Genomic DNA, 10,889 nt, shown 5'->3' with positions numbered 1-10,889 from the left:
GAGGATGAATGATCTCACCCGTGCTGCCAGGGTAAGGCAACCATGTCATCCCTCCAAACTCACATATTCACAAGCCCATCACACATTCACTGGCATCTCACTCACTGCCAGCTCAAGGGACATCACCATTCACTCTCTCACACACACCCTCACATCTCCATCTGGCGTCATCTCTTCTGGAGACTGCCTCCTCAGCCCTCGCCATCTTGAAGTGGGATACCCACTTCCCCAGTACAGCCCTTGCTCTGCACACCCCTTGCCTGTGGCCACTTCTCCCCTTTCCCCAAGTGAGCCCTAGCCCTGCAGGCATTGAAAACCCTTATAGCTGGTCTGGTAGGTAGACACCTTCCCCTGAGCCCCACTAAAAGTGATGTGTCTGTGAAGCCTGGCACTGGTGGCCACAAGTGCTGCCCGGAGCAAGGTAGGCAAACAAACCTCAAAGTCTCGAGTGAAGTGCAGCCCACCTAATGCATATCGCTTATGTACGGCTGTGAAACGTGTTGGCGTGCAATCACACCGACATGCCCAGGTGATCTACGTGGGGTGGGGGGGGGGTGTTGTGGGGGGGGGAACAATTCCAGGCTTATCATGAGATGCTAAAGCATTGAAATTAGGTTCCCGACGTGTGTTGGCAGGAAACGCGACCTGTCATTGATGGGCTGAGCGGACGATCGCAAACTGGTTTCACGATGGCGTGAAACTGATTTTTGGCCTTCTCGCCATGTTATCCGCTCACGTCCCACCATGAAGCCCACCACCAATGAGACCGGACAATTCCGCCCAGAGATCCTAACTTAGGCCGGGATTTTCTGGCCCCGGTGTGGTGGGTCTCATCACGGCGGATGCAGCGAGCCAATCAATAGTCTGTTGACTTCGGTGGAAGATCTGGCTGGTGGGCGGGGCTGGAAAATCCCACCCATGGTTTCAGGTAAAATGGAGGAAGGGAGTGATGGAGAAAGGAAAGAGCGTAAAGATAAATTTCCAGACAAAAGAACAAAAGCTTTGTCAAATATTTTTAAAATGAATTTGGAGAAGGCATTTAATTATATGCAGATTGATCTCATAAAGGAAAATCTGGAATGTTCCCCTGCTAAAGGCTGTTAAGGCTGGACCAATTGAAAATTTCATAACTAAGATTGATAGACTTTGAGAAAGTAAGAGAATTAAGCGTTATGGTACCCAGGAGGGTAAATAGAATTCAGATGCAGATTAGCCACAATCAAACTGAATAGCGGAACAGATTCAAGAGGCTGACTGGCTTACTTCTATTCCTCAATACATGGAAGAAATAACTAGAAGCGTCGCATGGAGTAATAAAAAAATTAACAATTTGAAACCAATGTGTTATCTGGTAATCTGGTAAACAGCTTGAAATTGGATTGCACTGTGCCAATTTTGATGCCATATAGCGAGTGCGTGACATCCAATTCATGGAGCACTCATTCCGTACCTGAAGTGTGCCACCCACCGCATTAGTTAGGGCTCCTGCATAAGCATCCACGGCTTTCTCCTCCAATTCTGGCCTCATAAGCTTCCCCGATTTTAATTGTTCCAGCCTTGCTGACAAGGCCTTCAGTTGCCAGGGCCCTCAGCCTTCCCTAAACCTCTCCGCCTCTCGACTTCACTTTCCTTCATTGTGACACTCCTTAAAACCTGCCTCATCGACCAAGCTTTTGGTCACCTGACCCAATATCTTCTTATCTGGCTTGGTATTACATTTTGTTTTATAATGCTCCTGTAAAGCACCTTGGGAGGTTTTACTACGTGAGAGCACTATATAAATGTAAATTGTTGCTGTTGCGCCTGAAATTGATGGTTAGCCTATTGCATTTGCATATAATGTTCAGGGCTGCCACACAAAAAAAAAGTCACTCACCTTGTTGTGAAGCCAAGATGAGCTGGAGTGTTTTGCTTAGCTCCACATTAGAATTGTGGGCCACAACTGGACATCGCCACTGCCTGATTGCTCTCCGCCACCCCTGGCCCCCCCTTACCTCCTCTACCAACTGTCCCGAGTACCTTGGCCAAGATCCAAGCTATCTTCCCTGTCTTCCCAGGTCTGGTGAGCTGCAGCTGGGGCTGTGGATGTACTCACTGGGACTATCCTAATGAGGTTGGAGGAGCAATTTGCCGCCATGCAATGTGCGCTGCCCAGGGATCATGCCCCGATTCCTGCGCCACCGTCATTCCACTTGTCTCTCACAAGTCAATCAGCTTGTTGCTAATATCATCCCTATCACACCTTATGAAGCCTGTCATTCTGCCATGTACTCTTACCCCTGCAATAAAACTCTCCGCACATTCCCTACAGCTGCTGTCTCTGCCCACAACAGACAAACCACATCAATCCTTCCAATAACAGTCTCACAGTTTTTTTGTCATTAAATACTTTCTTGGAGCCCACGTTATTCCTCCAAGAGATAAGTAGCCTGTATTTCCATATCTCAATAACATAAAAATCAACACTAATTTAATGGAGCCAAGACAGATAGGTGCAGTTGAGATAAAGATCAGCCATAATCTAATTGAATGGTGGAGTAGGCTCAAGGGGCCTAGTCTTGTTCCTATGTTTCTTCCTGTTTCCTTTCTGACAGGGCTGCAGAATCCAGACCAGCAGCAACAGCAAGTATGCACAGCACTGACTCTTGTCCATGAACACAGAAATATAAACATGTACCTCAGAATGCTGATTGTCCATGTGAAATCCAAATGCTTGGGATAAATAGGCAACATAAGTACTGGAATAAGCCTGCAACGAATAAACAGCCAGACAATTAGGGATGAAAAAAGAGTTTGCATTTAAATAACTTCTTGTCACATCCCCCAGAAATATTTCAAAGTGCTTCATGAGTTACAATGAAGCGCAGTGACTTTTGTTATGTGAGCAACACAGCAATTATTTTAAGATCTGTAATTTGCTCACCTGAAAGGCCATGAATGTTGGGTCACTTAGAGCATTGAGGACAGAAATAGGCGGTAGGTAAGGGTATCAGTGGATAGGCAGCAAAAGCAGGCAAATTGAGTCTAATTGCAGATCAGCCATAACTTAATTGAATGATAAGGCAGGCTCGAGACCTCCTCCTTTTCCACTTCTCCTGTATTCCGCACAGCAAGATCCCACAAATAACAAAGATAAATGGCCAGTCAATTTTTCATTCTATTGGCTGGTGGATGAATCTTAGCCTAAACACTGATAGAACTTCTTGCCTTTCCCCAAGTGGTAATGTAATTTATCTAAGTACCAGTCTGGGTACATAGATCTTTGATATCTCACCTGAAGGACAGCATCTTCAGCAATGCATCATTTCTACCATTCTGCTCTGGAAGGTTACCCTGTATTATGTATTTGTGTTATGTCGTGCAAATATTCAAGTTCTTGACCCGGAGTCAAGAATGATTTCAGCTGGGCCAGTACTTGCATCATGAGCGTCAAAACCTTCTCAATACAATGAAAATTATACAGGATCTACAATGAGCAGGTAATCCACTCTACTAGGTCACTACACAGGTGGTGAAGACAAGAATCTACACCATATTTTAATAGGATCCTTTCACTGAGGCTGGAATAACGTTGTCCAGCAGTCACTTAGATATGACACCTCTGATGTCACAAAGAAGATATCACACATCGGATGTCATGCTTTGTTACAGATGCAAAATATTTTATTTATTAAAAGAGAATAAAACCAGTCACTGACCATTAGCATGAAATTTAGAATTAGTTAAAATTGTGCTTCGAGTTACCTCAGCAATTTGCAATCAGCTATGATGATTTGAATTTGCCAACTTGGAGCATGGCCTTAACTGAATCAACAGCTTAATGGCACAGCCATGCTCTGTACCCCAGATACCTCTGAGCCAACACGGAGGAAGATCCATTTCTACATATTATGTAATAGAACATTAGTTGGGATTTTCCATGCTCGCTAGCGTCGGGTGTGTTCAATGGCGTGAACGGACAATATGGCAAGAAGGCCGAAAATTGGTTTCACGATGTCATGAAACCAGTTTGCAATCGTCCACTCAGCCCTTCGATGGTTGGCTGTGTTCCCACCATCGGACATCGGGAACCTGATTGTAATATATCAGCATATCATGATAAGGCCAGCCCGCCCGACTCATCCCTCCCCTGCTGGACTGTCTGCCCGTGTCGCCAAGAAAACATGCCAGTGCAGAACATATCTTGACAAGTGTGACATGCAAAAATCGGGACTTAGCACCAGGGCCTTGCTCACATCACGGACATCCGAGGAGTAGAAGATGCGGGAGCCCAACAGCAATGGGACCCTGGAGGAACATCTATGCTATGCTGGCTGGATTTTCATGGACATGGCTCTGCTGCAAAGCAGCTCATGGAAGTTGGAAAGTCACCATTGATGCTCACAACGGATGAAGGTCGAGGGAGTGGGAGAGGAAGGTCTATGATCGACTGGGAGAGGAAGAGGTGTTGGGGGGTTGAAGTTGCGAGGGGAGAATGAAGGTGTCGGGGGATGAGGTTGGGTGACTGCCTCCTGGGGAGCAAACTGAGGGTGGGCATGGTAGAGGGAATGGCGAGAATGACTGAGGGCAGAGTGAGGTGGTAGGGTGGGAGGCTGAGGGTTCGATGGTAGCTGGGGGTTGGAAGAAGGAGGTCGGGGAGGTGAACGTGGATGTGGGTGGGATTGTTGGGAAGGAAGAGAATATGTTTATTCACCTGGACATCCCTGAAGGAAAAAGGTTGTGGCTGCCAAGTCATGGAAGGGAGATGGAAGGTGATTCTGGGGAGGTCAACAGTGATGGGAAAGAAGAAATGTGTGACTGGGGGAGGGGAAAAATGGGGGAACACATGAAAAATCAAATCCGTACCATGCTGCCCAAATCGAAAGTGAAACAACAACCGTGCTGGGTGAGATCAGGTGCTCCATGGGAGTGTGATCATTGGATGGGCGGAGATGCAGGTCAGCTCAGATGGACAAGTGAAAGCAAACCCCAGCAGGCAGCATTCAAAATGCTCAGGACATTGAGGTGAGTATGGTGGTGGGAGAGTGCTTGCATGAGGCTCTCACACACACTTCTCCCTCCAGGATCACTCTTTGGCCAGCTGCTCTCTCTGTGTGACAAGGGATGAGGTTGAAGGGCTCACAGGCAAAGGGGACTCGGACTCACCCAATACTCCTGCAGTGGAGTGCAGGTTAGCATACGTCTCCACATTCTGCTAGACCAGGGTCTCCATGGTGTCCACCATCCTCCCTATGGAGACCTCCATACACGTACATGTGGGCACCACTTCATCAGAGAGCAGGCAGATACACTCCTCTGACTAGCATGCCACTCTGTTGAGGGCTTCCAACAGCTCTGTGTGATGTTCGCCTGCCTTCTGCTAACTCTCCAGGATGAGTTGGAAGGCCAAATCTAGAGGTTTGTCATCTGACTCAGACCTCACAGATGCCACTTCACTAGCAGTCCTCCGAGTGCCGGAGAGCTCAGCTGAACCTGCTTCCTCCTGTTTGGGATACGTGTCCGTGAAGTGACCACCATATTGTGAACCTGAGCCTGCTCTAGATCTAGGTCCCACCGAGGTGTGTGTCTCTGCGCTGGTGGAGGGTGTGGGTAAGCGGTGTGACCAATCTTCAAGGCTGCTTATTTCCAGCTGTTCAATGGAGGAGGTGTCCTCTTGGCTGGAGGTGAGGACGTGGATGGAGCTGAGGGACTGGCTGGCTGAGGGTGTCAGTCACTTGACAGAGCTCCCTGTGAATCAAAGTAGAGATAATTAGTGCATGGCAGCAGAGTGAAAAGCAGGAGAGAGAGCACTCATATTTGCATTGAGAGAGGGATGATGTTGTACAGAATCTTACGAGGGTGGTTGCTGCCAACCTCACTGTCACTGCAGGCACAGTCCATGTCCTCACCAGTCAGTATGATGGCACACTCCTCAAAGAGATTGAGGGGGCCAATGTGGGCCACTCTGACCCCGGTCTGGGACCTTTTCTTGCTGATGTGAGCAGGCTTCTCCTGCATGAAAATGGATGGAGAGAGTGTGAGCAGGACGTATGGAACATTTAAGTGATGAGAGAAGCCATGGCACCACATGGATGAGGACATGAGCTCAAGGAGGTATGAGCCTGATGGAGATGTGAGGGTGTGTGTAAGAGTTAGTGGTGTTGCCCCTAGAGGTGTGAGATCCCTGTGGATGTGTGATGGGTTTGTGAGTGTGTGAGTTGAGAGCAATGAGAATGGATGAGACCATTCGTCCTGTTGTGACACTGGGTGACTGTCCTCTTTTGCAGGGCATTGGTGCTGACCACCGCTGCCACCACCTCCCAAGCTGGGTTAGTGAGGTTGCTGCCCATCCTGCGGCCAGGATGGGAGTAGAGGGCATCACGATGAGTCTCTACTGTGTCCAAAAGGTGCTCGAGGGATGCGTCATTGAATGTGGGGGCTGCAGTCGTTTTGCCTTTCAGCGCCATGTCTTCTGTGTAGCAGTCGTGGTCTGGAAGCACAGAGAGGCGTGTGTGTGGCTGGACTTTAAATATGGCCCTGGCGTGCTGAAGGGACTAGATGACGGTGTGGTGGGTGAATGAGAGCCCACCTGCCATGGAAATGGCATGTTTCCCAGGAATGCATAAATAATGCAGCGGGTTTGGGACAATATGGCATGAAAAGAACGTTGCTTTACCCGCCCACAACTGCACTTAATGCAAATCTGGGACGATTTCGTCCATTGTGTATTAGATGGTATATTACACCATGACACAACGCGCAACGCGGTGTATTACGCGGTATGTCACTCCATTACACATCGCGGCATATTACACGGTATGTCACTCCATTAGACAGCGCGGCGTATTACACGGTATGTCACTCCATTACACATCGCGGCATATTACACGGTATGTCACTCCATTACACATCGCAGCATATTACACGGTATGTCACTCCATTACACAACGCAGCATATTACACGGTATGTCACTCCATCAGACAGCGTGGCGTATTACATGGTATAATACTCCATGGGCAGGATTTTCGGGTCATCGGGTGGGCACGGTGCGTGGGCTCAGGAGCGACCGGGGAATGGTCCACCGCCCGTGATCAGCCCCCGACCGCAATTTAACGGCCAGCCAGCATGAAAGGTGCACTGAGGAGCTCAGTGCTGCTGGGGTGGGGGCGGGAGGAATGCGAGCGCAAAAGCCTGCGCAGGGAACTGCCTCAGGGAGCTGAACAATATTAAAGTGAAAAATAAAAACTCTGAAAATGTGCAAAATATATCCCCACGTATGACTCACTGTCATGAACATAAACGTTGTAAAAATTACGACAAAAATTTTTAATTTTTTAAAATTAATGTTGGAAACCTCATCCCGCCTGTGGATGAGGCTTACTAAAAAATCCAAAGGCCCTTCTGGCCGATTCACCCGCACGCTAACCCTAAGGTTGGACAGGCAGTGAAAATTAGGTTTAAATTAATTGATAACTGGCCTTAATTGGCCTTTTAATTGTTGGTGGTTGCGCTGCTGACTGTCGCGTGTGCCCACCAACCGAGATATCACGTGAATGCGTGATGATATCAGGACGCTCGCCCCATGTTATCGCGCACTATTTTATGCCCAATTGGGTCGGGCACATGCCCGCCTGCGGTACGTAAAATCCTGCCCCATGACACAGCGTTTGTATTACGTGATATAAATCACCATGACACAGTGTGGTGTATTACATGGTAAAATACTCCGTGACACAGTGTGGTGTATTACATGGTATATCACTCCATGACACAGTGTGGTGTATTGCATGGTATATCACTCCGTGACACAGTGTAGTGTATTACACAGTATAATACTCCATGACACAGTGTGATGTATTGCATGGTATATCACTCCAATGACACAGTGTGGTGTATTACAGTATAATACTCCATGACACAGTGTGGTGTATTGCATTGTATATCACTCCATGACACAGTGTGGTGTATTGCATGGTATATCATTCCATGACACAGTGTAGTGTATTACACAGTATAATACTCCATGACACAGTGTGGTGTATTGCATGGTATATCATTCCATGACACAGTGTAGTGTATTGCACAGTATAATACTCCATGACACAGTGTGGTGTATTGCATGGTATATCACTCCGTGACACAGTGTGGTGTATTGCATGGTATATCATTCCATGACACAGTGTAGTGTATTACACAGTATAATACTCCATGACACAGTGTGGTGTATTGCATGATATATCACACCATGACACAGTGTGGTGTATTACACAGTATAATACTCTATGACACAGTGTGGTGTATTGCATTGTATATCACTCCATGACACAGTGTGGTGTATTGCATGGTATATCATTTCATGACACAGTGTAGTGTATTACACAGTATAATAGTCCATGACACAGTGTGGTGTATAACATGGTATATCACTCCATGACACAGTGTGGCATAATGAAAGAAGTTGACCTGAGTTTGGTGGGTGCAACTCGCTTCATTATGGAATCCATTCCCTGTTCTATCAAGATATACAAATAAAATAAATTGATATAACTCTGTTACAAAAATTCTATCCTCTTGCCAACATTCTCTTCTGCTGCAGAAGCCTGGGGCAGAATGTTCAGGTTGGCGTGCGGGCACGCGCTCCACATGCTCAAGCGTTAAAAAAGCACCTTATGACGTAGGGCGAGCGCCCCAAAGTCATCCTGCGCCTGCGTGATATTTCAGTTGGCAGGCACGCGTAAAAGTCAGAAGCGCACCCACCAATGATTAAGAGAGCAATTAAACCCATTAAAGTTGTAATCGTCCCTGATTTTTCGTGGTCCATCCAACCTTATGGTTGGTGGATGGGCAAATCAGCCAGGAGGCCTTTGCATTTTTCATGAAACTCATCCAAGGGCAGGATGCGGCTGCCATTATTAAATAAAAAAACTAAAATCTATGGACAGAATTTTTATAATGTATATGTTCAGGTGACTGTTTGTGATGCTTGGACATTTTTGTTCTGATTTTAAGATCTTTATTTAATACTTCTGAAGTCTTCAGCTCCTTGAGTCAGCCCTCTGCCTTTGGGGAGATTTCATTTCGTGCTCCCCTGTGCCTGTGCTTACGTCAGGATTCACCTTCCTCCTGCTCCCACTCCGGCAGCGCTGAGTGTTTCATCACACGCTTCACACTGGCTGGTCGCTAATTGGCCAGCCAACATGAAATCGCATTCGGGGGCCGATCGCGATTGGCGGTCCATTCCCTAGCCACTCCCAGGCTCGCCGATCGTGCCCGCATGCCGATCTAAAAATCCTGCCCTTGGTTTCACCGTGCTGGCTGCCCTCCAGCCTCTCAGCCAAGTAGCCATTCACCTAGTGTGAGCCTAGACATTGCTTGTCAGTCAGCAATTTATTGAACTGTAACATTTTCATTTTTTTCCAAATAATTGTTAGGAAACTGAAATGCACATCAACAGCAGTGCAGAATGCGTTCAACTCTACTTATTGGTTGAAGCTTGTCTTCCTATAGAACTTTCGGTGTACCTTCTGTTAGTGTTACAAAGTCCGCATTCTTCTTTCTCCCCCCGATACAGGAGGAAGCTATTCAGCTCCTTGAGCCTTCTCCACCATTTAAATAGACTATCGCTAATCTGCACTTTATCTCCACATTCCTTCATACACTTGGTGATGGTAGTGTTACTGTTCACTCAGGGATTCCAAATTGCTGTGGCAACATGCACTTTTACATGCATGCTGTAGTCTAGAAATACGAGTAGTGATGGTAGAGGCTCCAAGTTTCCTTCCATCACATGGCTGACCAGGAATCTCTACCACTCTCTCTGCCATTGGTGTATGATGTAAGGATTTTCAGGTTGATACTCAATAAGTTTGGCTGCATTATAAAGACACCTTCCTTGACCATCAAGTCCTGGGATAGGACTCGAACCTGGAGTATCTGGCTCAGAGACAGGAATGCTACGCAGCCAAAACAATTGATCAGCTTACCTAACACAAATTTATTGATTTCAGCCTAGATAGTACCAATTGTCTCAGTATCCACAGGCTATTGGAGGAGAGAATTGCAGATTCTACAACCATTATTCAGGTTCACATACAAAGATTGACCTTTTTTTAAAAAATTCATTCATGGGGTGTGGACATCACCCAGGCAAGGCCAACATTTATTGCCCATCCCTAAACTGAATGGTTTGCTTGGCAATTTCAGAGGTCAGAGGTCAGTTAAGCCTGGAGTCCCATATAGGCCAGACTAGGTGAGGACAGCAGATTTCCTTTCCTAAATGTTATTGGTAAACCAATTGAGTTTTTAATGACAATCTGATAATTAAATGATCAGTATTAGTAGCTTTTTTTAAAGATAACTGAATTTAGATTCCACAGTTTCCATGATGGGCTTTAAATTCAGATTGTTAGGCTATAGTCACTAGTCCAGAAACACAACCACTATGTTACCATCTGCACTAGAGGCAAGGGGAGCACCAGGTATCCATAGTTCTATATCCCAACATGGATCACTGCCTCATGGAATGAAGAAGGAAAGAGGAGAAAACACGATAACAAGAGAAGAAAACAATCATATCTTCTTGATGTCACCCCATGGGTTAGACAAGCAGTCCCAGTATGAACAATAGTAAATTCATTTATGGGAAAAAATGCAGCTCTATATTCACAACAATAGGGCAGCTTAGAGCCACTTAACGGCTTACAGTATGATGTTTCATGAACCAGATTCTGATGGAGATGAACAGTTAAAGGAGAAGGCAAGTGATTTGACTGTCTGTACAGGCCAGTGAAGACTGGAGCCACAAGACAAAACAGAAAACATTGGATGTGCACAGCACCCGAAAGAGAAAGGCTGGGCTAAATGATTTAGGGGGATTTCACTATGCTCTTCTTTGTCTTTATTTCAGATT

General features: G+C 46.5%; 1 protein-coding gene across 1 annotated transcript in view; it reads right to left on the bottom strand.

The window, feature by feature from the left end:
- Nucleotides 1-2,678: 2,678 nt before the first annotated feature.
- Nucleotides 2,679-10,889, bottom strand: part of LOC121288598 — a 78,228-nt gene continuing 70,017 nt past the window's right edge. The window contains exon 4 of the transcript XR_005945384.1: nucleotides 2,679-2,749. The gene's annotated coding sequence lies outside the window, so the exon portion shown is untranslated. The remainder of the gene's footprint in view (nucleotides 2,750-10,889) is intronic.

Source organism: Carcharodon carcharias, chromosome 15 (genome assembly GCF_017639515.1).
Source record: "Carcharodon carcharias isolate sCarCar2 chromosome 15, sCarCar2.pri, whole genome shotgun sequence".
NCBI classification, from domain to species: Eukaryota; Metazoa; Chordata; class Chondrichthyes; order Lamniformes; family Lamnidae; genus Carcharodon; species Carcharodon carcharias.
This window is presented reverse-complemented; position numbering and strand designations above follow the sequence as displayed.